The 25,429-nt window shown below is 44.1% G+C and overlaps 1 long non-coding RNA gene across 1 annotated transcript; it reads right to left on the reverse strand.

The window, feature by feature from the left end:
- Nucleotides 1-22,202: 22,202 nt before the first annotated feature.
- LOC133074677 (uncharacterized) lies at nt 22,203-24,842 on the reverse strand. Its single transcript, XR_009697215.1, has 4 exons — nt 24,759-24,842; nt 23,954-24,131; nt 23,761-23,823; nt 22,203-22,396 (listed from the first exon to the last, which is right to left on the reverse strand). It is a non-coding gene; the product is annotated as an uncharacterized LOC133074677 (long non-coding RNA).
- Between the last annotated feature and the right edge of the window lie 587 nt (nt 24,843-25,429).

The raw sequence follows: 25,429 nt of genomic DNA on the forward strand, positions 1-25,429 counted from the left end.
TGTTTTTGTTTCCTTCAGCATAACTGCTCCAGTTATGCAATTGTTCCCTTCATGGTGAGACCTCAGAGGTCACTCACTATAGCATGATGCCAAGACAAGGGCATCTTGTGCAAATTGGACAGAGGCAAAGAGCAGACACAAGCCACTCCTTCTGCATGATGTTTGCCATGCCTGCTTCTCATCCCAGCGCAGGAGGCTGGCACTGAGAATTTTAAGAGCAAGGGGAATAAAATGTATCCTGGTAGCAGCTAGGGAAGGAATTCTGGCTGCTGTATCTCCCAGAGGAACATCAGAGTGGGAGAAGAGGTGATCTTTTTGTGGCACTTGGAACTCACCCCAAAGGGAGCTGAAATATCTGGAGGCTGGGGTGAAAGAGAAAATGGGATTCATGGAATTCACCAGCTATGCTCAGCCTGACCATCTTGCCCAGAAACAATGATAGCATTCCAGAGGTGAATAGGTCCCCAGGGACCCGTTTAATACCTTCATTTCCTCTGCCAAGAGAGGAGAAGGGTAACACCTAAGGTCACCCAGGGAATTTGTGGCAGAGTTCAGTCCAGTCCCATTTGTCCAGAGTGCTCAAGATTGATTCAAATCTGCCAAAATGGGGGCTTCCCTGGTGGCGCAGTGATTAAGAATCCGCCTGCCAATGCAGGGGACACGGGTTCGAGCCCTGGTCGGGATGCCACATGCCGCGGAGCAGCTGGGCCCATGGCCACAATTACTGAGCCTGCACATCTGGAGCCTGTGCTCCGCAACAAGAGAGGCTGCGATAGTGAGAGGCCCGCGCACCGCGATGAAGAGTGGCCCCCACTTGCCACAACTAGAGAAAGCCCTCACACAGAAACGAAGACCCAACACAGCCATAAATAAATAAATAAATAAAAATTTTAAAAAAGAGATAAGCAAAACATTCTCTCTATAAAAAATTCAATTATATTTAAAAAAATGTTTAAAAAAAAAATCTGCCAAAATGAAGCCAATAACAGGGCATTGGGATTAGAGAGTCAAGTATTCAATGCTTTCTATTTCCTTCCATCTTTAACAAACTTGGCAAATTGCAGGCACACACTATGTAGATTCATGTCTGCGTGGTCTACCATGTTGATTTTTTTCTTTTTTGGCTGAGTTCGGTCTTCGGTGCTGCGCGCGGGCTTTCTCTAGTTGCAGCGAGCGGGGGCTACTCTTCGTAGTAGTGCACAGGCTTCTTATTGTGGTGGCTTCTCTGGTTGCAGAGCACGGGCTCTAGGTGTGCAGGCTTCAGTAGTTGTGGCACGCGGGCTCAGTAGTTGTGGTACACGGGCTTAGTTGCTCCGTGGCATGTGCGATCTTCCCGGACCAGGGATTGAACCCACATCCCCTGCACTGTCAGGTGGATTTTTAACCACTGCGCCACCAGGGAAGTCCCTACCGTGTTGATTTTAAAAAAATAAAGAAAAGAAAAGAGGATGCCAAGGTTTCCTTGGTAGTGCAGTGGTTAAGAATCCACCTGCCAATGCAGGGGACACGGGTTTGAGCCCTGGTCGGGGAAGATCCCACATGCCGTGGAGCAACTAAGCTCGTGAGCCACAACTACTGAGCCTGCATGCTGCAACTACTGAAGCCCACGCACCTAGAGCCCGAGGTCCGCAACAAGAGAAGCCACCGCAATGAGAAGCCCACATGCGCAGCTAGAGAAAGCCTGCACGCAGCAACAAAAACGCAACACAGCCAAAAATAAATAAATAAAATAAATAAATGTTTAAATAAATAAATAAAAAGAAAAGAGGATGCCAGTACACATGAGCCATGTGAAGTCCCCATACCTGTCTGTTTACTCCATTCTGCCATCTTCTATCTTCCTCACTCCTGACCTCACCTCATTTTCTACCTCACTCCCCAAATGGCTTTTCTGGTTTAGCAATGCTGCCCATTTCTCTTCCTTTGGATCTTGACGTCCACCAGCTCTGATCCCGTTAGTTCAAATTTTTTTTATTATCCAGACCCCAGAAACCCCGGGACTTACTGAAGGCAGTCAGCTACCCTGATCTGGCAGGGCTGTATTAAACTGGAGTCATTTTACGGATTCAAAGACTCATAAAAGGAATCAGAACAGTAACCAAGAAATTCGGTTTCTAGCCTCCCTGATTTCTTTGGTAACCCTTCTAGCTTGATCTACATTTCCTTCACCTCTTAAAGGAGGCGGTGAAACTTGAATTCTGGCTTCAGTATTGTATGAGTTTATAAGTTAGAGGAGATCAGACAGGTAAAGAGAGAGGCTTTTCTGAATTAATGATGTCTCCTGTCAAATCCATCATGCAGAAATTCACTCCCTGGAGGGGAATTATTCAGCTAAGCAGATGCTATGTAAACATGAGAAGTGGCACTGATTTTCTTAATGTTACGAACCGTAAAGTAATTTATAAAAAATGAAAAATGAATTATCTTAGTCCATTGGGAGCCATTTCTCTTGTGATTTTTTTTTTTCTTCCTCTGAATGGAGTATCCCAGACTGGAATACTCTGGAGAACTTTTGAAGAAGCTGATTCTGCCATTAGAAGAATGCATGAAGTAGAACATTGTTCTGGACTCTCAATCCCATTTGATGCCTACTTCTCCAAGCCTCAAACTTTCTCTGGATTATCTTTCATTGTTTATCCATCTTCTATATCTCAAAGTAAGAGACGGCACTCTTTCTGTCTGACAGAAATCTGGCCTCTTAACCCTGGATCCCACACAGTCATTAAGTACCTATCTTCCAATATCTTCCTTTTAATTGACTCCTCTTGAATCCTCCCTCCCACATTGTAGGAAACCCCAGACAATCTCTTCAGCTCGCAATAGAAGAACTCCCTACTTTGTTCATTTACAAACACCTATAAAAAATCAGCCTTGTTCTGCAGCAGGGACCTCCTGCCCCTGCATTGCATCTGGCTCCTTTCGTCTTTTCCCTGGTTTCAGCACAAACTCTGGCCCATGACCCAGCCTGTAGACCTGCTCCGTGCACCTCTTCTCCCTTCTCCGCAGCACAGCCAGTGTGAAATGTAGCTTCCTTGGATCCCTCCCTGCAGAACAGCCCCAGTGTTTCCTCATCATCTCCAAAAGCCCACACTTCTTGGCCGCCATCATATGATTGGACACTACCTAGTTGATTCTCCCACTGAATGCATGTGCACCTCTGTGAATTCACACCTGCCTTTGCTACTTCAGGGAGAAAATGTCTGAGGAAGCTTCATTAGCATCTCTCATGTGGCTTAATTAATGATGAGCACCTTTAGCTCACATTTCACCAGCCTCTCTCCTCATGAAAAGGGAATGTCCAGAGCATCCTCAGGAGATGCACAGCAGACTCCAGCAGACCTTTCTAGCCAGCCTTTCTCCACCTCCAACCACATACCAAAAATGTCATTCCAAGGCTTGGCGATGGGATCATTATTTTTAATTCCTTCTCATTCTTTACATAATGTTTAATCTCTCCATAACCCCTCTCTTTAATGTTAATCATAGTAGAAATAGTGATAATAGTAAAAACTACTATTAATATTTGTATTGCACATTTTGTATCACATTCATACACTGGACATTCTAAATTAAACTTTTCATTTGAGATAATAGTAGATTCACATGCAGCTATAAGAAATGATTCAGCGAGATCTCATGTATCAATACTTTTACCTCCGTACCTCCAGAGATTTACAATTTTGCAATGGCATTACAGTACCAGGGTATTAACACTGATACAGAACATTTCCATCACCACGAGGATCCCTCCTATTGCCCCTTTATAGTCACACCCACATCCCACCCATCTCCTCCTTGATCCCTGGCCCACTAATCTGTTCTCTAATTCTAAAATGTCATTTCAAGAATCTTGTATGAATGGAATCATACAGTACATAACCTTTGAAATTGGCTTTTTTTTTCTTTTTTACTCTACACAATTCTCTATAGATTCAAGTTGTTGTATTTATCAGTAGTTCTTTTTATTACTGACTAGTATACTTTGGCATGCATGTACCACAGTTTGTATAATCATTCACCTATTGAAGGACATCTGAGTTATTTTCAGTTTTTAGCTATTAAAAATGAAGCTGCTATGAACATTCACAAGTTTTGTGTGAACTTAAATTTTCACTTCTCTGAGAGAAATGCCTAGTGAACAATTGCTGGGTCCTATGATAGTTGCATGTTTAATTTTTCAAGGAACCACCAAACTCTTTTTCAGAGCAGTTACACCATATTACATTCCCCCTCGCAATGTATGACTTATCCAGTTTCTCTATATCCTCACCGGCATTTGGTGTTATCAGGTGCTTAAGGGCACATTCAGCTTAAGAGGGTACTGGAAGGTCTAGCCACAGCAATAAGTCAAGAAGGAGAAATAAAAGGCACACAAATTGGAAATGAAAAATTAAAACTCTGTATTTGCAGATGACATGATTTTCTATGTAGAAAATCCCCAGGAATCTAAAAATCAAAAAAATTCTAAAACTAATAAGTGATTTCAGCAAGGTCACAGGATACAAGATCAACAATAAAAGAAAATTATATATACTAACAATGAAAATGTGGTAACCGGATTGTAAATACTATATCATTTACAATTCATCCAAAGGAAATAGAATATTTAAGTATGTACTTAAAACAATACAGGATCTGTACGCTGAAAATCATAAATTGGTGATTAAAGAAATCAAAGAAGACCCAAATAAATGGTTGGAACAGTCAATTTAAAAAAATGCCGATTTTCCAGAAATTGATCTTTAAGTTTAATACAATTCCTATAAAAATTCCAGCAAGGTTTTGTAGACATAGATAAACTTACTCTAAAAGGTACATGTAAAGGCATAAGCCCTGGAATAGTTAAAGCAATCTTGAACAAGACCAGTAAAGTGGAGGAATCACTCTTTTCAATTGTCAGGGTTACTATAGAGCTACAATAATCAAGGCAGTACAGTATTAGTGACATAGATCAATGAAACAGAACAGAGAACCCAGAAATAGACTCACACAAATAGAATCGACTGATTTTTGACAAAGGTGTGAAAACAAGTTCATGAAGGAGGGATAGGTTTTCAATAAATAAATGGTGCTGAAACAATTGGACATCCATAGGCAGTAAGCAAATGAATGAATGAATGAATGAAACTTGATCTAATCTAGCTTAAGGCACTGAGCTCCTTAAAGACAGAAATAATTTCTGATTAATCTCTGGGACCTAGCACAGTGCCTGGGACATGCAAACACTCTGTGGATAGTGAATAAATGAATGATTTGTGAGTGAGTATGTAAAGTAGCACATAAGTGGCCCAGATATGCATCTGAGGCTCTCTCGAGGAAGAAGCATCTGCACTGAAATTTCAGAGCTGCATGGGATTTGTCTTGAGATAAACTCTAAGAGAGGAAATCTGTTCACTGGAAAGAACACTGACATCAGATAACTTTGGAGAAAGCTCAGATCTGAGTTTGAGCCCCAGCTTAGCAAGGTACTTAGCAAGGTTCTTCACTTTGGAATAGTGACTTACTAGACCTCAAAATCTTCATCTATAAAGTGTGAAAGAAAACATTTACCTGAAAGGTTATACGAGGATTCATGTTCATATGAAGCATTAACAGAGAGCCCAGATGAAGTAGAGAATCAAAAAAAGTATCTCTTATTTGTTCAATGATCTTAAAAAGTGTTAAACCAGGATCTGTCTTTGTAAAACAAATGTGAATTATTGAAAAAATTAGTAGTAAGTTGAAGTAGTTTTATATTTGGTTTTATCTAAGCAGTTTTTCTGGTCTTACTCAAAAATGCCCCCAGTAAAAATTCTCAATTCACAGCCAGAGTCATGTCCATTATCACTTGGATTTCTCTAAATAATTCCTACTTGAGGAATCTCAGCCAATAGCCAGTAACCTGTGGATGAGTGACACTCTTCACTTCTCCCAGGCCAACTCGGTTTCGAACTATTTAAATGAAAGTATCTCCTTTCTAAATAAGTTTTGCTATCTGGCTGCTTGAGAGTAAACTATCTTTAAGAAAAGTTTTCAGTTGTCAGCCCCAGGAGAGCTGGAGATAAAGCAAGGTCTCAACACTGCTGCTATTTTGGTTTCATTTGAACTATTTTCTTCTGAGCTTTGATTTAAAGTCTGTGCCCTAGACAGAATACTACTCCAGAGAGGGGATGCAATGAAAGAGGAAGAAGGGAAAATTCAGAGAAGATCTCAAAGCAAGATGCTCAGTATTACAGCCTCACCATGCCTGAACTTGACTTTTTGGAGTGGACATTGGCCTCCAAAGTTGTAGACCCAAAGTAGAAGATGGTAGAGGAAAGGTCATCTGACTGAGAATTAGGACTCCTGCGTGAGCCTCTCCAGCAACCTTTCCTTCTAGGGAGTCTCAGGCTCCTACCCATAAAAGACATGGCTGCACAAAGGAAGCTCTAAAATTGCTTCAAAGTCTATATTTCTCTGAATTTTTAATACCATGAAATCATCTCTGTCTTTCCTTCTAGCCATGTGGTCAGGCACCAACTCTCCAGCGCTGAGTGAAGTCACATATAGTTTCAAAGAAAACCTGGTAAATCCTAATGTTCAGAGATGAAAGGAAGAAAATGAGCATTGAATTCCTTTGTCATTAAAATTCCTTCCTAGATGACTGAGTTCCTGTGGATTTGAATGAATTATCTAAGAATCAGTGTTAACGCTTAATTGGAAGACAGAGGAAACCACAAAGAGTCTGACAAGAGAGGGCAGACGAAATAGAAATGTCTCTAGGCGTTGAAAAGTTTGACAGGCAAGAATAGTTTGCGATTCCAAAGGCAGCTCTTGGAGAACATGAGTCAGCAGGAGATAACTAAAAAAAGTTAAATAATTAAGCTTACATAATAGCTATCTGATTGACTATCTAGATGTGGATTTAATTAACATTTTTAACCTCTCTTTGTCAGTAACTATATATTATTCAACTTAAAAGTGGAGAAGTTTCATTATTACCAAAAATCATTCATCTACAGAGTGTCTGGAAATTTATTTCCAAATTTAGCAAAGAAGCTACTGTCCTTCCAACTCCTTTCCTGCCCCTCCCTTACACACAAAAACCTTACAGTTAGTTTTCTGAGAGAAGAAGCAACTGAGGACAGGCTGCTCCTTTCATCATTTTCAGTAGGTAAATTAGAATGTAAATGATATCAGGAACTGAATTCATGAGCAGATTTACTGGATGGGGGCCCTTTCCTGTACAATGTGGGAGGTGGAGTTTGCAGAGTTCAAGCAGATCTAGTCTCCTTGAGGCAGGAGATAGATGGGCCCCAGGCTGAACAGTTTCTGCCCTGTGGGCAGAAACTCCAGAATAGCAGAAACTCCATAAAAGCAGGATGATGGAGGAGGCTGGGTCCTTCCCAGATAAGAGATAAAAGACCACGTAGTCCTCATTCTCGAAGTCAAGGAGACCTCCCTGACAACACATGCGCAGAAAGGCTCCTTGGAGGTCAAAAAGGGAGGGGGCGCCACCCCACAGTAAGTGATGTCAACCACCCATAGGCCTCTTCGCTAGAATCCATCTTGGCTAAGAGATGTGCAATGCACACATGGGAGGGCCCTGAGATATACCAAATACGGACTCAGAACCAGGCAAAGCAAGATGATTGGTCAAAGGAAACCTGGAACAAATGCCCCATAAAAGTGATTCAAACTACCACGAGGGCGCGACTCTCTCTCTGAGCCCACCCGTGTTTTTATCCACACGTACTGTAAGCTTTTTCCTCCTAATAAACCCTTTACTTGCTTTACTACTTTCCACCTCTATGTGGAAATTTATTTCTACACAGCTGATGGACCAGGGCCTTGTCACTGGCCCCTGGTCCCTGATGGTCTAGTGGCTGGGATTCAGTGCTCTCACTACCGCAGCCCGACCTCAGTCTCTGGCCGGGAACCGAAATCCTGCTTCAAGCCGCTGCAGGCCAAGGCCGCCCGAGACCATCCCCATCTTTGAGGATCTCCCAGCAATGGATAAGGCAGATCAATAAATAAATGCCATTGGTGGTAAAGGAAGTAAAAGGTATGCCAAGGAGGACAGAAAAATTTTCCCCAGGTTGGGGCCGAGCAGTCAGGGAGGAAGGTAGGGAGGAGACACTGGGGTTGATGCTGAAAGCTCGGCCTCTTTGCACCGGCGCTGAATTGAATCTCAGAGACAGAGTTCTGAGTGAAGTAGAAAAGAAGAGCTTTATTGCCTTGCCAGGCAAAGGGGGACACAGTGGGCTCATGCCCCTCAAAACTGTGTGTCCCATCCCCGGAGATTTGGTTAGGAATTTTATAGCAATGGTTCAAGGGCAGGGTTGCTGAAAAGGATTAGGTTGTGTACAGGGCCTGCATTCCTTTACTGTGGTCTCAGGTAGTCTCTTGAGTTTCTCTGGTTCCTTTATTCTGGCCTCAGGTGGGCTGCTCTGGAATGAGGAATGCTAACATCTTCTGTTTGTTGGAGGTTTTAGTTCTGTAAAGAGCTCAAAGATACCATTCTGTGTATCCTTTGAGGCGGAACCAGGACCCTGCCCCAAGGCTGCAATATTATTTCTGGGCTACTTCTCCCTTGTCTCTGCATCCCCTCTCTTCCCTGATTAGCAATTGTTTGAAAGGCTTCCATGCCCCGGAGCACCACAGGGTCCTGCTCTGTTTCAGGGTTGGGTTTTGAGGACTCTGCAGAAAGGGGACCGTGCAGCATAACAGAAGTATAAATCTACACTACTCCAAAGCTAACTCCAAATCCTGCCCCAGTATATAATTTTAATTTACAAACTACTTTAGAAAAGATGACTATGAGCAAAAAAAATGTCAGGGGGCAAATAAAATATAAACCTAAATTATAATAAAGTAAGATTGAAAGTTCTAAAAGCCATCTACATGAAGTGGGACCAGCGTGCAAGATATTAACCTTGACTTGGACCTTGAGGGATGGATAGAATTTTAAAGTGAGAAAAAGTAGAGTTTGGAGGGAGATGCTAAAAGTTTAGTTTTCCTTGGGCCAGAGTGTGAGAGGAGATAAGCTAAGCCTGAGAGCGGAAGACCTTGAACACTAAGCTAAAGAACTGAATTTTACTTGCTGAATGTTTACAATCCTACATCAAGCATGTACCAAGTAAATCAGTATACCCAAATATGAAGATGTGTTTTTATTTTCCTTATCTTATTCCAAGGAGCCCATAATATGACCTTCAGATCTAATGCTATCTCTTTAGGTAGGCAGACATACTTGCTAGCTTCTGCCTATGCTTTTTCTCAGCATAATTGCTAATACTGACCCCTTTTCCTCTCAGAATTGTCCTGAGTTGAATGATAAATTACTTGGACATCCAACTTACATGCTACAATTACCCTTTCCCCAACTGGAAGATATAACCATGCTCCCTTAGGTCTTTGGCCAGTAGAAATTTGCAACTCTATGTTCTCCCTTTGCTTTCTTCCAGGTTAGACTGGTTTGTCTTGAGGCCAGCCCCCGCTCCCTTCTCTCCTTCAGATTTGATGTCTGACAGGCTTTACTCTTTGGGCTTTAGCCCCAGTTGCTCTGGAAAAGGCTCCATTGATAGCTAAAGCTTACTCAGTGGGACCTCAGTCTTAGCTGTGCGTTGGTATTAAATGTCCCAACTGGCAGACCAAGCACTAGCCAGGCTAATTGCACACAAGGAAATTTTTCTATAAAGAACTTGATTTTTGATGGTTTTTATAAAACATTCATCCATTCAACCCAGTTGAATTCATTTTTATCTTACAGCTTTGTTTTTGGTTTTTCTTTTAATTTCAGATGAGGTCGTGATAGTCTTTACAATGCATAGGCTCTCTAAAAATCTCCGTTCTACTCTGTCCTACCCCATCCTCAGCACTCTTGATCTTGTGGGTCTACAGTGGGACCTGGGTTGGTCCTGATGTTCAATACTAAATGGGTAAAGAAAACAAAGTTATCAGTAAGGCCAAAGGAATACTAGGTGCCCCTGGGAAGAGTTGGCTCTTGGAAGGCATTATTAAACTTTAGCAAGGCCAGGAGAGGTGAGGTTTGATCGACTTGTAAGTAAGGGCTGGTGTTCCAAACGGGGAATAGAATGAAAGCACCACCTGCTTTGGGAATCAGGATTTCTCTGGAAAAGGATCCCATATCCTACATTGGTCTGCCATCTCTACTCCTGCAGGACCTGGATAGAGTCTTGATCCTTAGCCCGTCCTTTCCTGTCTATGAGTCAATATTTGACACTTTTATCTTCTCTTCTGTGGATTTTCTTAGAGAATGCGGCCCTGCCACCATAAATACTCAGTATTGTCACCACCATTTGTCCCCTTTGACTTTGGTTTTAACTCACCCAGCATCTCTTCTTTACCAAGGAAGATGAAGGAGAGGAGATATTGTCATTAACCACATGACAATAATTTTAGTGTCTATGCTAGACCCTTTACATCCCTAACAATATTTAATTCTCATAACAACCTCTAGAAGGTGAGATAAGAGACAGATAAGAGATAAGATAGATAATCGATATCTCTTATCTCAATAAGAGATAGCAATGATCTATTTTAGATGAGAAAACCAAGTCTCCAAGTGTTTTTAAGAAATTGCTCAAAGAACAAGTAAGTATTAGTAAGAGTGGGATTCAAATGGCAGCTCTTTCTAATATAACAGGCTGACTCCTCGTGTTGCCTCTGGAAGGTGCTATTGGAAACAAAGAAGTTAAATCATATTTGATTCCTGCCCTCCCAGGAGATGACAGTTCAGTGGGGCAGGCAAACACACGTAAATCCACCTGAACTGGAGCAGGGTACCAGGAGAACAGATTGCATAACCTTTCAGAATTCAACTCAAACATCCCATTCCCTGAGAACCCCTCGACAAAGATTCTAATCAAAAGACTCATATGTGTCTTATGTTAAAGTGCCCTATACTCTAATCAGACCACACATTTTAGCATTTTAATGTTCTAGAAGAAAATGGTATGAAACATAATATTAACATGCTAAGTTTTCATTCACTATATATTTATTCCAAGAATAATCCTTGAGTGTTTATTAAGGTCTAGTCTCCTCCCTACGTGTCAAGAGTATAAACACAAATGCAATGTGAGTCTTGACCTCCAGGGTCTTAGAGTTGGTTTAATGACTTTGTAAGAGCACATTGCACAATTCTAACCAGGCTTAATCCTGTTTCTGGGGACTGTACATTTCTTAACTAGCTCACAGCAATTCCCACTTTGCCAGGCACCTGGAGGGTGCACGGAGAATTCTGGCCAATTGGGAATAATGCTCCACTGCTAGGTTAATTCAGTGGCCGTGCGGGAAGGAGGAAGGGGGGATCACTCTGTTGTCTGGAACATAACCACCAAAGAGCTTTTTTTCTTTTTTTGGTATGTACTTGGGTATGAAATTGTTAGCCAAAGAATAGAATGATGAATTTCATCTGCTCTAGCCAGGCTCTCCCTGAATGAAGCATCATCCCTCACAACCCTCTCGCTGCTTCCCTAGGGATTTTCCTGGCTTATGTGTTGGAGTGTAACATAATTTTGCAGCTTTCCCAGCTTTTCCATCTCAGTATATATTCATATATATGTATATCGGCATATATATACATACGTATATATCCGTAAACACTAGCAAGAAGAAGACAAAAAGGAATCCTACAATTTTTAAAGGAAAAATGACAGCTCATATTTCCCTTTGTCCTCAGGAACACAAGTCTGGGTGAAGTGAATTTGCTGTCAATCTGGAAACAGGGAAATCAGTGCCTGGTGGGTTGCCCCACACGGTGGCCCTCTGCCGAGGGAGACGCAGGGACAAAGCCATCTTCTCGACCACCTTGGCTGCGAGGGGAGAGGTGCCAGGCCCAGGAGGATCCCTAGACCCAGCTGTAGGTGGCACATCACAGGAATGGTTTTGGCCAGAGTTTCACAGTCTTGGTAGTGGCGTCTCCAGGGGAAGCCAGGCTCGTGCTGTGACAATCCAGGAGGGATCATCCCATACCTCACCTTGCACTCTGCTTCTACACTGAACCATGAGCTTCCTGGAATGGGACACCCCTCTTCAGGAGAATATCTGCCAGAAAGCAAGGCAACAGGTCTTCTCCAGAAAGTAAAAGAAACTATAAAGCCCAAGGAGATGATATTCTCTGAAACAGTGGAGAAGACAGCTGGTCCACAGCAGCCTTTCTTTTCTGTACTGGCTGCCGGAGTTGGTGCCGTGGACGGTGACACATAAAGATAAGTTTTCCTAGCAAACTTTTCAAAAGTTTTTCACCAGTGTCCCTCTACCACAAAGGTTGCTAGAAGCATTTCAGAAGAAGGCAATCTCAGTAAGATTTTTGAAACAGAAGGGTAGCCAGGTACCCACACAGGGTAAGGAACTTACAGGTGGATACCTGCATTTGAACCTCAGTTTTGCTACCAAGCAACAAGCTGCTTTATATCTGTGAGCCTCACTGTCTTCATCTATGGAATGGAAGTGACAATAATCCTACAGCCTTGCTCTGAGATAATGCCCTTGCTTGTGACTATTAAAAAGTTAATAAAAGTGCTGGCCACCAATTTGAATATTGTCTTTTCCACTCCAGTCTCCTTTTCTCCCAACTCTGCCCTCCTGCCAGAGGCTCATGTGATTCTGAGGGTGACCTTCAATCAGAGAAGGGCATTGGGACTTTAGGTTACCGAGCACAGTCAAGACAAGTTGTTTTTGAGGTTTCAGTTTCTAAAATTTGGTAGAAAGAGACTCACCTTGGGGCCAATACAGTAGCCTCATTTTTGGTTTCCTTTTTGGTAAGCTCTTTGAGGGCGTAGGTAGCGTTTATCTTATTTACTGTTCCATTCCCAGCACACCCCCAGTGCAGACCGATACTCAGTAAATGATGGTTGATTAATATATGTATATTTTGGGGAACCTCAAAGAAAGTGAAAGCGTGACTTCTTGTACCAATAAGCTTGTTATTGAATCCACTTTATGTAAGACCCATGTTTCTTCAAGCTTTCTTTCTTTTTTTTTTTTTTAAATTAAAGTATAGTTGATTTACAATGTCTTGATAGTTTCAGGTGCATAGCAAAGTGATTCAGTTATACATATAAGGCTCTCTTTCTATAGTCAATATTTTCTCAACAAGAGTTTATTTTTACTTAGTTGAAGTTTCCACCCTACCCCTTCTCTTAAGTGAAGCTATTGAAAAAACAAACAAAACAAAACAAAACACAAAGCAACGACAAAACCCTAAGTGGGAAGGGTGTTAACTAAGAATGCGGGTCCTGTTACTTGTTCCGGATTCAAGTCCTGACTCGACTAGTAAGTAGTTGGGTGACTTTGGGCAGGTTGATTCACTTCTCTGAGCTTTGGTTTCCTCCTCTATAAAATGGAAATAACGAAAAAAGGAAATAATATCAATAATATAAAATGGTACCAACCATCTGGAGGGCAGTTAAGGATCACAGTGTGAAAGTTACTATCAAGCTCTCCAAACAGTGTATGGTGTGTGGCTAATGCTCTCCAAACTGTTACTGTGAGCGCATCTCCTGAACATAGAAGACAAGCCACCTCAGTCCCCATGTGACGGGAAGACGATGGGCCTTTATCAGTCATGGAACCCTGGATCAGGACCTGCCAGGCTGCCTGCTTCTGATGGGCACAGGCAGGGCACGTGGTAGATACTCAGTGACATCATGGTCCTGTGGGTCACCCACGTCAGAAGCCTGGGACCCTTCCTGGCCTCCTCCCTCATGCTCTGAGCCATGCCATCATCAAGTCCTGTCGAATCGCCCTTCTTACAACGTCTAGAATCCAGCACCAGCTCTTAAGTCCCTCTGCCTGGAAGCCTTCATAATCCGTCATGTTTTTGGCTATTCCATCTCTAGAACTATGATCGGGTACCGTTAGAAAGCCGATCCTTCCCACACACAGCCGTGGAAAGAGTCATTCTAACAAACCAATACGATAATGCCCCACTCTTGCTCCAAATCCTTCCTTGACCCCTACCGGGTCCAGGAAAAAGGTCACGTCCCTTATCCCAGCGTGTGAGCCTCCCGTACTCACAAACCTGCCAGACTTTCTCCTACCACACCCTCCTCCCATCCTTTGCTCCAGCCACCAGAGGACACCACCGTGCTTGTCACTGACTGTGCACAGTACTCTTCCTGGAACGCCCTTCCTCTTTGGTCTTCCTAATCAAGGCCCCTTCCTTTACGAAGGCTCATTTGACTGTCACCTGCCCTGAGACCCTGACCCCCTCTCTCTCACCTTTGGTGTTGAGGAATATCTCCCTGTGCTCCCATAGTTCCCTGAGCTGCAGCCCTTATCACACGGTATGGTTATTGTGGATGGACTTTCAGTCTCCCCGGTTACACTGTGAATTACACAGTAATTGCCAGGATGAGGCATTGTTCATCTGGAGCCATAGCACCCAGGACAGGGCTTCGAACAAAGCAGATAATCATAAAATGCTTAATAAATGAATGAAAATGATTACTGAATTAATCAAGTGCAAAGGTAAGGTTCTTTCCTCACAAAAAAATCAATATGAAGCAACTAGAGGACACATAGGAAACAGTCAGCCTAGGATGCTATTAACCTAGAGAGCCACGGGGGTGGCTCCCTCACCCCCTACAAGTCCTGGCACAAATGTCACCTTCTTCTTAGTGAGGTGGCCACTGATCACTGAATTTAAACCCCCCTCACCCTGCCCTCCCCATTCCCTTTCCTGCTGTACTTTTCTCTAAAGTGCTTATCATCTTGGAACATAGTATGTATTGAGTCTTTGTTTTCTTTCTTTCTTTTTACTAGGCTGTAAGCCTTACAGAGGCAGGGATTTTGCTTACTTTGCTTTAGAACAGTGTCTGACATACCATAGGTGTTCAGTGCATGTTATATTGAAAATGAATGAACGAATGTCAGGCATTCACTACTTGTACTGTGACTGACAGGTTTGTTAGAAAAGGGAGTGATCACTTTAGCCTAAGTCTGATGACTCCTTTGAAGGTCAAGGTCCATTAAACTGATTTTAATAGATTCCATTTATCAAAAAAGAATAAAGAATATCCTTTTTCATGATCTTATCTACTCATTATTAGTTTAAGAATAAACTGATGGAAGGGTCAAATGCTATTAATATAAAATTAAAATCTTAAACTAATAATAATAACAAAGAGAATCAATAATATAGCTAACACTTGTACAGCTTTTCCTATGCGCTAGGTTCTGTCTCAAGCATGTGACGTATATTAACTCACTTAATCATCGCATTAACCCTGTGAGTCAGTATTATTATTTTCCCCCTTTTACAAATCAGAACACGGAGGTGCAGAGAGGTTAAGGAATTCACTCGAGGTTACAGAGCTGCAGTGTGGAGAATCCAGGGGTCGTGGTAGAGCAGAGGAAATGCAACAGGCAGGGCAAAGGGCTTGGATTCAAGTTCTGCCTCTTAGTAACTGAGTCACATAAGCAAGTAACTTCATCTTCTCAACTCCAGTAACCTCAACTGTAAGATGAGGAGAATCGGATCGTACACATTCACACCGTTGTTGAGAGGCTGACAATCATCATATATGAAAGTGCCATCAAAACATGAGCTACTGTTACTCACTGGGTAGCATTACAACGGTAATGTTTTTATCCCGTTCAAGGTCAGGACACTATTATATTATAATTCTTACATGATTGCCTCCACCTCACTCCAGGAAACAAACGTTGCTTTCATTGACCATTAATTCATACATTCTGGCCATGAGTTGTTTTCACTTGTCCCTCGTGTCCCAAAGCAGCCTCCATGCTAAGCTGAGGTTAACATCTTCTTCTGGGAGGTAGAGGTGGTCTTCTCAGACCGCAGCCAGGCCAAATGCTACAAGGTCTCTTCATTTTAACAGCAAGGGAGCCTGGTTAGTTGGTTTCAAAGGTGTGAATTTGGGCTTCCCTGGTGGCGCAGTGGTTGAGAATCTGCCTGCCAATGCAGGGGACACAGGTTCGAGCCCTGGTCTGGGAAGATCCCACATGCCACGGAGCAACTGGGCCCATGAGCCACAACTACTGAGCCTGCGCGTCTGGAGCCTGTGCTCCGCAACAAGAGAGGCCGCGATAGTGAGAGGCCAGCGCACCGCGATGAAGAGTGGCCCCCACTTGCCGCCACTAGAGAAAGCCCTCGCACAGAAACGAAGACCCAACACAGCCAAAAATTAAAAAAAAAAAAAAAAAAAAAAAAAAAAAATGGTGTGAATTTAAAGACCTCTGCCACCTGTTGAAGATCTTCCTGTGTTAAAACAAGTTCTGCCTCGGGGCCTTCCCGCCTGTCTGTCCCTCTACTGGGAATGTTCTCCCCTTCTCTCTATGAAACAGTTACATCTAATGGCTCAGAGAAGTGTTCCCAGGCCTCCAGGACAGAGCAGGTACCCACGCTCGCTGTCATCCCAAGCATCTCCAGTGGCATTGCCACAGCCCTAAAGCGGTCATCATTTGCATAAATAGTAAATGTCTGTCTTCTCCACTAGAATATAATTTGGATGAGGTTAGGGACCACCTCTGTCTTTTTCAACACTGGAACCCAGTGTCCGTTGTGACTATAACACCTTGCCTGTAAAAGGTGCTCGTTAAAATATTTTGAATGAAAGAGAGCACCCCTTGACCACGTTGGGGAAGCCCCAGGCTCTCTGAGCCTTGGTTTCCACGTCCGTCAAAGAATCTCCCTGGCCATCACATGATTGCCGTGCATCTTGCAGCGAAAAACTCTTTAGACACAAAAATATGAACATGCACCCAGGGACTGAGGTGCCACAGTTTCTATCCAAAGCATTTTAGGAGGTGAAAAATGCATTCCAAGGTTCAAACAAATAGACCTACACATCAGGCATTGAGTTATTTGGAGCAAAAGCAACCAGGAGGGAAAAAAGGACACATGTTGATTTGGAGGGCAGAAGGAATTCCAAGCTCTGCAGTATCTTTGGAATTCTTGGAGCCCTTTCAGTGCGAATCAGGTTACACTGGAGATATATTTGGATTTTGCCATCCACTAAGTGCTGTTTCACATGGGCCATGGAGATGAATTCTAACTTACCGTAAATAGAATGAGGGGAGCTTTGTTGCTAAATTATTTATTGCGCATTACATCTGGCCCTGAGCAATGATGTTTTTAGGTTCCACAAAGGTAGCTGTGTATAGTCTACTGTCATTATATAAAGGAAACTCTGACGGTTTAGATTATAAGATATAAATTTTCTGTTCATCAACCGGTGAAGAGCACACAGGGTTACTCTATTGTGTTCCTGCAGGAGACTAGAAATAGATTTCTGCATCTTCTCCCAAACACTCTGTCCACATTTGCCATAAAGATCCACTAATCGGTTTTTGTTTTCCATTCTGTAGAATGAAAAGCAGAATCTCCTCTCCTCCGTCTGATGGATCCTGTATGGCTTCCCGGTGCCTGTGGAGAGAAAGCCAGGCTTAGAGGAATCTTCTAAACACAATACAGAATAAACTCCTTACAAAGCTTCACATTACAAAGGACAGATTGAGAAAGCCCTTCACATTCCTCCCTCTAATTGCAACAGGTTTGAGGTTGAGGGAGATTTCTTAATAGGGCAATACCTCGTATACCTCTTTTTTTATAGATGCAGGTATTTTTCTTTCTGGGGAGGTACCTTTCATGCCCAAATTTTTATTCCTCTTCTTGCTTCTACTTCCTTCAATCTTTTCCTATGATCAGTTAATGATGGGTCATTCATTTAACAAACATGTATTAATCCCTATCATGGGTTAAACTAACTGTGTGTTCAGATAACCCACTGACCTTCCTCCAGCTCAGCCTGGACACCTTGAACAACCTTCTCCTGAAAGCCCTCCCTCCAGTGCCCTCGTCCTTCAGATCTTAGCTAAGATTTTACTGACTTGGGGACTCTTTCCAGATCTTCAAGCTGGATTCCATCTCAGTGGTGTCCCCATGCCCAACATATACACGCCAGGCTCTCATTTTCCTCTGCCCAACTCCTCCCAGAACTTCCTACGCTTTGGATACATCCAGTGATATGCGAGTAAAGTCTGTTCCCCACACGTAGCTACAAGCTCCCTGTGAGCAAGTTCTAGGTTCTGTTCATTATTATATGTAGTTCATCATCATATTGATCACCATCAATATGTATTTGTTGACTGACTGACCTGCTTACAAATAATCACAAAATTGACAGTGGCTTCCACGGTCAAAGTTATTTCTCACTCACCATGGAGTCATGCAACCCTTTTCAGCAGCCCTTCTCGGAGTGGCTGTCCTCCAGGGGCCCTCTCGGGGGGCTGGGCTGTGTCCGTCTTGAGACTCTGCCATCTTCTGGCCTCAGCTGGCTGGCAGAGGGAGAGCAGAGCATGTGGAGAGGACACCTCTGTCTGCAAGGATCGCATGTCATTCTCATCCACTGCCCTTTGGCCAGAATTAGTCACACAGCTCACCAAGTGCAAGGGCAGCTGGGGAATGGAGGGGGGCCCCCTTGTTATTAGTGGGTGCTGCCAGTCTCTGCCAGAGGCACTGAAAAGGGTGATGAAGATTCTGATAGGCAGAGACATGGAGGGCTAAGCAAATAGCATGAGCAAGGGCTCAAGGAGGGAAAAAATGAAATAATAATTTTAAAAACCCTAATGATTTGAGAGGAACTGCAATAAATGTAGAGATACCTTATAAAGGCGTCTAGTGCCTCAAGGACAATAGGCTGGAGACAGGAATAAACAGGTCATTGAGTGGACAGATAAATGGATGGACGGACTTGCACCTAAGGCTGAGGAGCTCAGACATTATTCTGTAGAGAGATGCAAAGTTAACTTGGATCCTGGTCCTCTCGGCATCCTGTACCCCTCCCCGCATACCATCATGAAGCAGCCACCATAGGAACTGCAGAAAGGCAAGAGCCCTGAGCGAAGGGGCGAGAGGCCAGATGCCCTCTGAGACCCCGTCCCTCCAGAGATGTTCTTTGGAAGCCTCTTCACTTTGCTTTCACTCATTTGTGAGTTAGCCTCTCATGTAATTAATCCGCTGCCTCCGGCCTGACATGGGGACAGAAAAGTGAGGGGAAATACAGGTGCGCTCCACTCACAGAGAATGGCTTCTGAAAACATGTGCACGGGCTAACAGGATGGAATTTAAATTCTGAGAGCAAGTTAGAGCTCATCTGGACCCCTGTTCATGGAAATAACGAGGTCACTGAAATCCTGGCAGTGGGGCGGCGGCGGGGGTTGGCCTTGCCACCCGTGTGGTAAGAGCAGAACCAGACCTCTGGTCTCTCCCAGCTGAAATGTTTGTAAGGGAATCAGACCTAACCACGAGAGAATGAGCGAGTATGTGGGAAGATGCTGAGCGCTACGGGCAAAAGGGAAAGTTGAAAAGATGAAGGAGGACCAGAAATGCCAGGATGCTGACAAGGTATAGAAGGTGAGGTGCAATTTTAAATAGAAGAGTCAGAGGAGGTCTCAGTAACAAGGTGACATTGAGCACAGCTTGAAGGGGATGAGAGGTGAGCCATGTAAACAGCAAGGGTAGAGGGTACTGGAGCCAATGGGAGGGCTCGAAAATGAGGTGTGATGTGCAGAATACATTTCGAAAGGATCACCCTGGCTGCTATGTTGAGAATAAACCATGGGAGATAAGAGTAGATGTGGGGAGACCATTAGGAGGTTATTGCAGTGACCCAGGCAAGAATGATGCATTAAAAATGATTAATAACCAAAGCTACAATGTTCCAAGCAAATGCTTGTAGATTGTAAGTCATCCATATAAAACTATGAAGAGTAGGTATTAAGAACCCCTCATTCTATTTTTCAGATGATAAAATAGAATTCAGAGAAATTTAGACCTTCCCCAATGTCACATATTTACTTCATGGCAGAGCCAAGTTTCAAATCCTAACTCTAATTATTGGGCACCTACTGTATACAGCAGACTATAAGGCATGGAGGAGTCCTTGCTCTCAGGAGATACAGGCTGGCAGCAGATGAGAAGGGAGGGGCCACGTGTGCAAAAAGACAAATGACAAGAGGGAAGAAGGGCATCCATCCTTCTGTGCCTGAAGCATGTGCTCCTCCTGCAGAAATGTCCCTGGATGCCCCCAACAAATATACTTCTCGGGGAGGAACCCATTAGGTCTTGGGGGTAATTTTTTAAAGGTATGGAGTAAGATATGAAAAGTCAGAAGAAAATAGAAAATAGAAATGGGAAAACACACCAGGCAGACTCCAGAGGGTAGAGGAAAAGATGGAAAGGAAGATCAGGGTTCTGATTCCAGCTTGTTTCTCTGTTTCTCTACTTGAAACATTTTCCTCTCTCCTCCCCTTTTTCCTTTCACCTGTCTTAATCAAAGAGGGGCTCATACGTCGTTGCCCCTCCTCTCTTGCCAATAAGTAATGGTGGTGAAAAGCTGACAAGCTGTGCAGATCCCTGGCCTTGCCTCTGCTAGAGTCTGCATTGTGCTACGGCCGAAGCTGCAGTTCCAGGCTCCTTTCTCAGCTGGCTTTGGGCTCCAGTTGGCCAAAGAGTGTCTTGGATGAGAAATGGGAATGCTAGCAGAAGGGAAGAGCTGGGGTGTTTACCCTTTCCTTCTTCACTGCAGCCTTTCCAGCCCTGCTGGAGACCTGGCCTCTGGCCTTGGGCAGCATCGCCTCATCCCCCTGCTATCCAGTTTGGGATGGTCCTGGCTTTCCTTCTTGTGCTAATCTCTGGGTTGCTTTGTTCTATTTGCTATTTATTCGGCCTCTCCAATCTTCCTTCTCCAATGTAGCTAATTCCCTGGATTAAATTCCTCCTGTTTTAAGTACTGAAAGTAACTTCTGTTTCTCTTGAATGACACCCAGGCATACGACAGAGAGCCATGCAATCTCAAATGTGCCACCTTAAAAACAGTGCAAGACAGGACTCAGATTTTGAAGTACCTGCCTTAAGGATGAATTCCACTGCAGATTGATAATGTAATAGTAAAAATTCCCTTTGAATAGAAGTCAAAGTGTTTACAGTCAGAAAGGTAATTTTGAAAGAATAATCATCAGTGTCTTTAAAAAGTTTTTATGATGAATTAAGACACATTATCATCCACAACTTTTCTAAAAGATCATCAATATTTAATATTCTTCTCAAAACAACATTAGGATTAACATTACAAAGAAAACAGTCTTCTGTTCCAAGGAAAAATGTATCTCTGTGATGTGGTTTTATCTGATACCTCCGTTAGCATAATACAGTAGAGGGGAGTATATTTACACTAACAACAGATTCTTTTTCTGCATTTCTGCCCCTTGCTACTTTTACAAACTAAGCGTCATTTTACCAGCAGGAAGACACAGTACATAAAACTTTGCAGCCGCAGGATATGTTCCCTAATATTTGGCTAATCTTTGGGTGATCTCAGGAGAAGGTAGTGGACAAATTTTAATAGCTAGCAGGGGGTATATGAACTTCTCTTTTTATTACCTGGGTCAGCTAACACTTTGCAAGATGTCATGGCACAAGAATCTAAATATTACGTCCAGAATCTCTTCACTGCTCTATTCAGAACCAATCTGTGTCTGGTTCCTAAGTGCTAAGCTTGAATAGATATGCTCTTAATAATTAATCCTTTCCTTAAAGGGCTTTGATTTTTCAGATTCAGATTCCGCTGAGTATATATTTGGCATCTCTAAGCCAGTTGTGCCAAAACAGAATTGTAACGTTGGGGGTTGTACTCGATTCCAGGCCCCGTGAGATTCTAGTGGAAGAGGCTCAGATGTGCTGTCTTAACCCTTGAAGAGAAGCTTGGCAGCAGTCATCTCCCCAAAAGAGGCACATTTAGCCTGAATTAAAACACTCCTGCCTGCTGGTCCCCATGCGTGCTGTCCTGCGCCTCTGTGCTTTTGCTTGTGCTGTTGCCTTCCTCACTTTACCCCATTACTCCGTACGTGCTCTTTTCTAAGATGCATCCATTGCCTCCTCCAGGAAGCCCTCCTTGATTACACGCGCACACACACACACACACACACACACACACACACACACACACACACACCTGCCCCAGGCTGGCTCAGGCCGCCCCCAGCTTTCTTCTGCACATAATTCCAAGGTGATCTCTTTGTGGGTCTGCAGCTACCAGCAGACTCCAAACTGCTGCAGAGCATGAACTGTCTCTGGATGTGAGCATGCAGCCTCAACAGCTGCTCAGTTCCTATTCCTCGAACACAGCTGAACTGAGCTGAGCAGAGCGGCTGATCGTTTATGAAGTCTAGATCATGCCTCTGGCGAAAGTGCAAAAGGCAGCAGTTCCTCCAGCGCGGTGCTCCATGACCATTTCGGGACACAGTGGAACATTCATCGCTTTTCTGTAAAATCGCCTGTGTGCCGACGCTGCTTGCATTCTTCTTTTTCGTTTTGGCTTTCTTCCTGAGAGAATTACACAACCGCCTGTCCTCCTCCCTGTACTGTACCTCCAGCTCTGAAACCCTATGAATAAAGAAAGACAGCCAGGACTCCAGTATCCTGTTACAAATTCAATACACGCATACCTTTCCCGTGAGCCCTGCAGACTTGCATTTTCTCGAGAATGGCAAAGCCAAACAGGCCTTTCCTCTTCCCAACTGAAAAAGACAGGTCTCAGAAACCTGAAAGGGCTTTATGAGGTCGGTCAGGCTTGCCCCATCCTTAATGGAAACGTAATGGATAACATGCAGCCAGGTCTGGGCTAGGAAAGGCTCCACCATTCGCTCCCTGTTTGGTGACCCAGGCCATTTGCTTCCTGCGACCCCAGGCCAGCTATTAAACTTCATTGCAGTTCAGCCTCTTCATTTCTAAAATAAGGTCAGTACCATCTATTGCACAGTGCTTGGGGAGGATTAATAGGATAATGTTACATAGAGTCTGGCACCTAATGTTCAAAAAGGGGTAGAAATAATAATAATAATAAAAATAAAATTTCTATTCCAAGTTGTTATAGGTCAAATTATATCTACCCGCCCCCCCTCCCCGCCCCAGTCATATGTTGAAGACCTAAACCCAGAATGTGACCTTATTTGGAGGGCCTTCACAGAGGTAATCAAATTAAATGAGGTCACTAAAGTGGGCCCTAATCCAGTATAAGTAGAGTCCTTATAAAGAGGGGAAATTTGGACACAGTCATGGACACAAGGAGAACTCCATGTAAAGATGAAGGCGGAGACTGGGGTGATGCTTCTTAAGACAATGATGCCAAAGAGGCCAGAGCAAACCACAGAAGCTAGGAGGGAGCATGGAACAGATTCTCCCTCAGGGCCTCAGAAGGAACCAACCCTGCTGACACCTTGATCTTGGACTTCCCGCCTCTAGAACCATGAGGTGATGAATTTCCATTGTTCAAGCACCCAGTCTGTGGTAGTTTACCTGGGCCGAAACTAAGAACAGAGAGGTTAGACCATTGCCTGGAACGATAGCACAGCGGGGGTGGCAGAGCCAGGACGATGTTGCAGTCCTGTGCAGTGTCTTTCTGGAATGAAAGGGCTCGTTTCTGTCCCTGGGGAAGGTGTTGGTTGCCACAGTCTCTATCCACACCCCTCACACCCACCTCCTCCAGCCCACCCTCCCGAGCCCTTTCCTCTGCACGCTCAGGACACGTTACCTCATTTTCCTAGTAACCTTTGGCACGTTCTCATCTCCTACCTTGCACTTCAGTTAGGACTACATCCTTCCCAGGAGAGATTCTCATTTAAATGATCTAGGGTGGGGCTCACCACATTACATTTTTTAAAAAGCTCTCCAGATGATTTTCATATGCGGCAGGGTGAAGATGCTGCATTAGACCACAGGCCCTTGGAGCAGGTCCACGGCGGCCTTACCTGGTGTCCACTGCATGCCAACCAGTGTGTGCTCCAGTGGGCGGGAGACGAGTGAACTGAGTCCTAGGCAACAGATAAATACGCAACCGCAATGCTCCAGAGCCCACGGTACCCATTCATCTGTCGTGTGCACTTGAACCATCAGGGAAGCGGCCTCACTGCTCACCGCCCGTCTCCTGTCCCTCTCACCCACCTTCGGTGCCGCTCCAGGGGACTCCTTGTGCAGATCAGAAATCACTTAGCTCCACACACTGGGGTCAGACCCACCACAGCTCCAGTGGTACCCAGCCGAGTGCATTTAAAACGATTCCACAGTTCATTCTCATACCTCTCCAGAATGAGAACCCTCTGGTGTGGACCGAGTATCTTTTCTGAAATAAAAAAAAACAATACTAATAAAGCAATCAAGAGTCAAACAAACAAACAAAACCTCTCCCTGTTGAAAACAATTGAGTATCTTTCCATCACCTATTTTTAAAAGCTCAAACTCGTTCTGTGACCCATCATGGCCTTTGCCATCCTCACTAGCAAACAAGCTAACGCTTTTCCTTCTTCCTGTTCTGCATGTGCTGACATATGGGGAGAGCTCTTTCTCCTACAGCAGGCTTTCTCCTGCCTCAGGGCTTTTGCTCCTGTTTGTTCCTTCTGTCTGGACTGTGTCCTGCCCCGTGGTCCAACTTGGACCACTTTTTCAACACTTAGTGCAGGAATCTCCTTCCCTGAACCCTCCCCGCCTTAAAACTCTCCATCCCCACCTGACACCCACGGGGGCCTGGGGCCTCAGGGCTCCCGTTCGCACTCCTGGTTTGCTTTGACAGACCCTGCTTGTGACAATGTCTTTACATTCTCTCACCCTCCACAGCTCTCTGTGGCCCTGAGGATGCTGAGTGTCTTATTCATGTCTGCATGGCCAGCACTTAGCCCAGCATCTGGTACACATTAGATGCCCCGCAAATATTTGTTGAATGAATGAGTAAATTGCATTCATTGATACTTACGAGTGCTTTACAGTTTACGAAGTGTTTCAAATGGCAAATGGTATGAATAAAAGCGTGAGAAAGTGCATGCGGATCTAGTGGCCCTTCCAGCAAGGGCTCCTGCCAACCCTGACTCAGTTTTAAGTGAGATACTCTTCTCCAAAGTCTGCAATGGAAATACGGCTGTTAGTGGAGGGTGTTGGTTTTGAACTTGGGCAACGGAGGGTAAGTTCACACACGCTGGGGCAGAGGAGGGCCAGGCTTCATCCCACTGCAGTGTGATTGACACCATGACCCCCCGCTACTCCCTACTCCCAGCAAAAATCCTGAATTCTGCCATTTACAAAGAAAGATCCGCATGATTAGCAGATGTGCCTCTGGCCATGCAAAGGGACGGGTGTTTCCATCTGTGAGCACAGGTTTCTCTCCCAGATCAGTCACATCCTGAACACAAAAGGCTGTTTCTTTCCAGTTTGTTCAACCCCAGAGCACTCAGGGAGTTTCAGTGTCCATCTTGAGTGTCAAGCCCCTCGCCAAGACCTCTAGTGAAGCCATTTGGAAGAGGTGAGGGACAGGGAATTAGGGTCACACAGCAGAACTGGCTTTGAGGCAGCTCCTGGGCAGGGCCTCCTTGCCCGGGGCCCCAGAGATACTCTTGGACTGATAGACGGTGGGCCCAGCCCAGGACCTGT

This window comes from Eubalaena glacialis, chromosome 14 (assembly GCF_028564815.1).
Source record: "Eubalaena glacialis isolate mEubGla1 chromosome 14, mEubGla1.1.hap2.+ XY, whole genome shotgun sequence".
In the NCBI taxonomy this organism is placed as follows: domain Eukaryota; kingdom Metazoa; phylum Chordata; class Mammalia; order Artiodactyla; family Balaenidae; genus Eubalaena; species Eubalaena glacialis.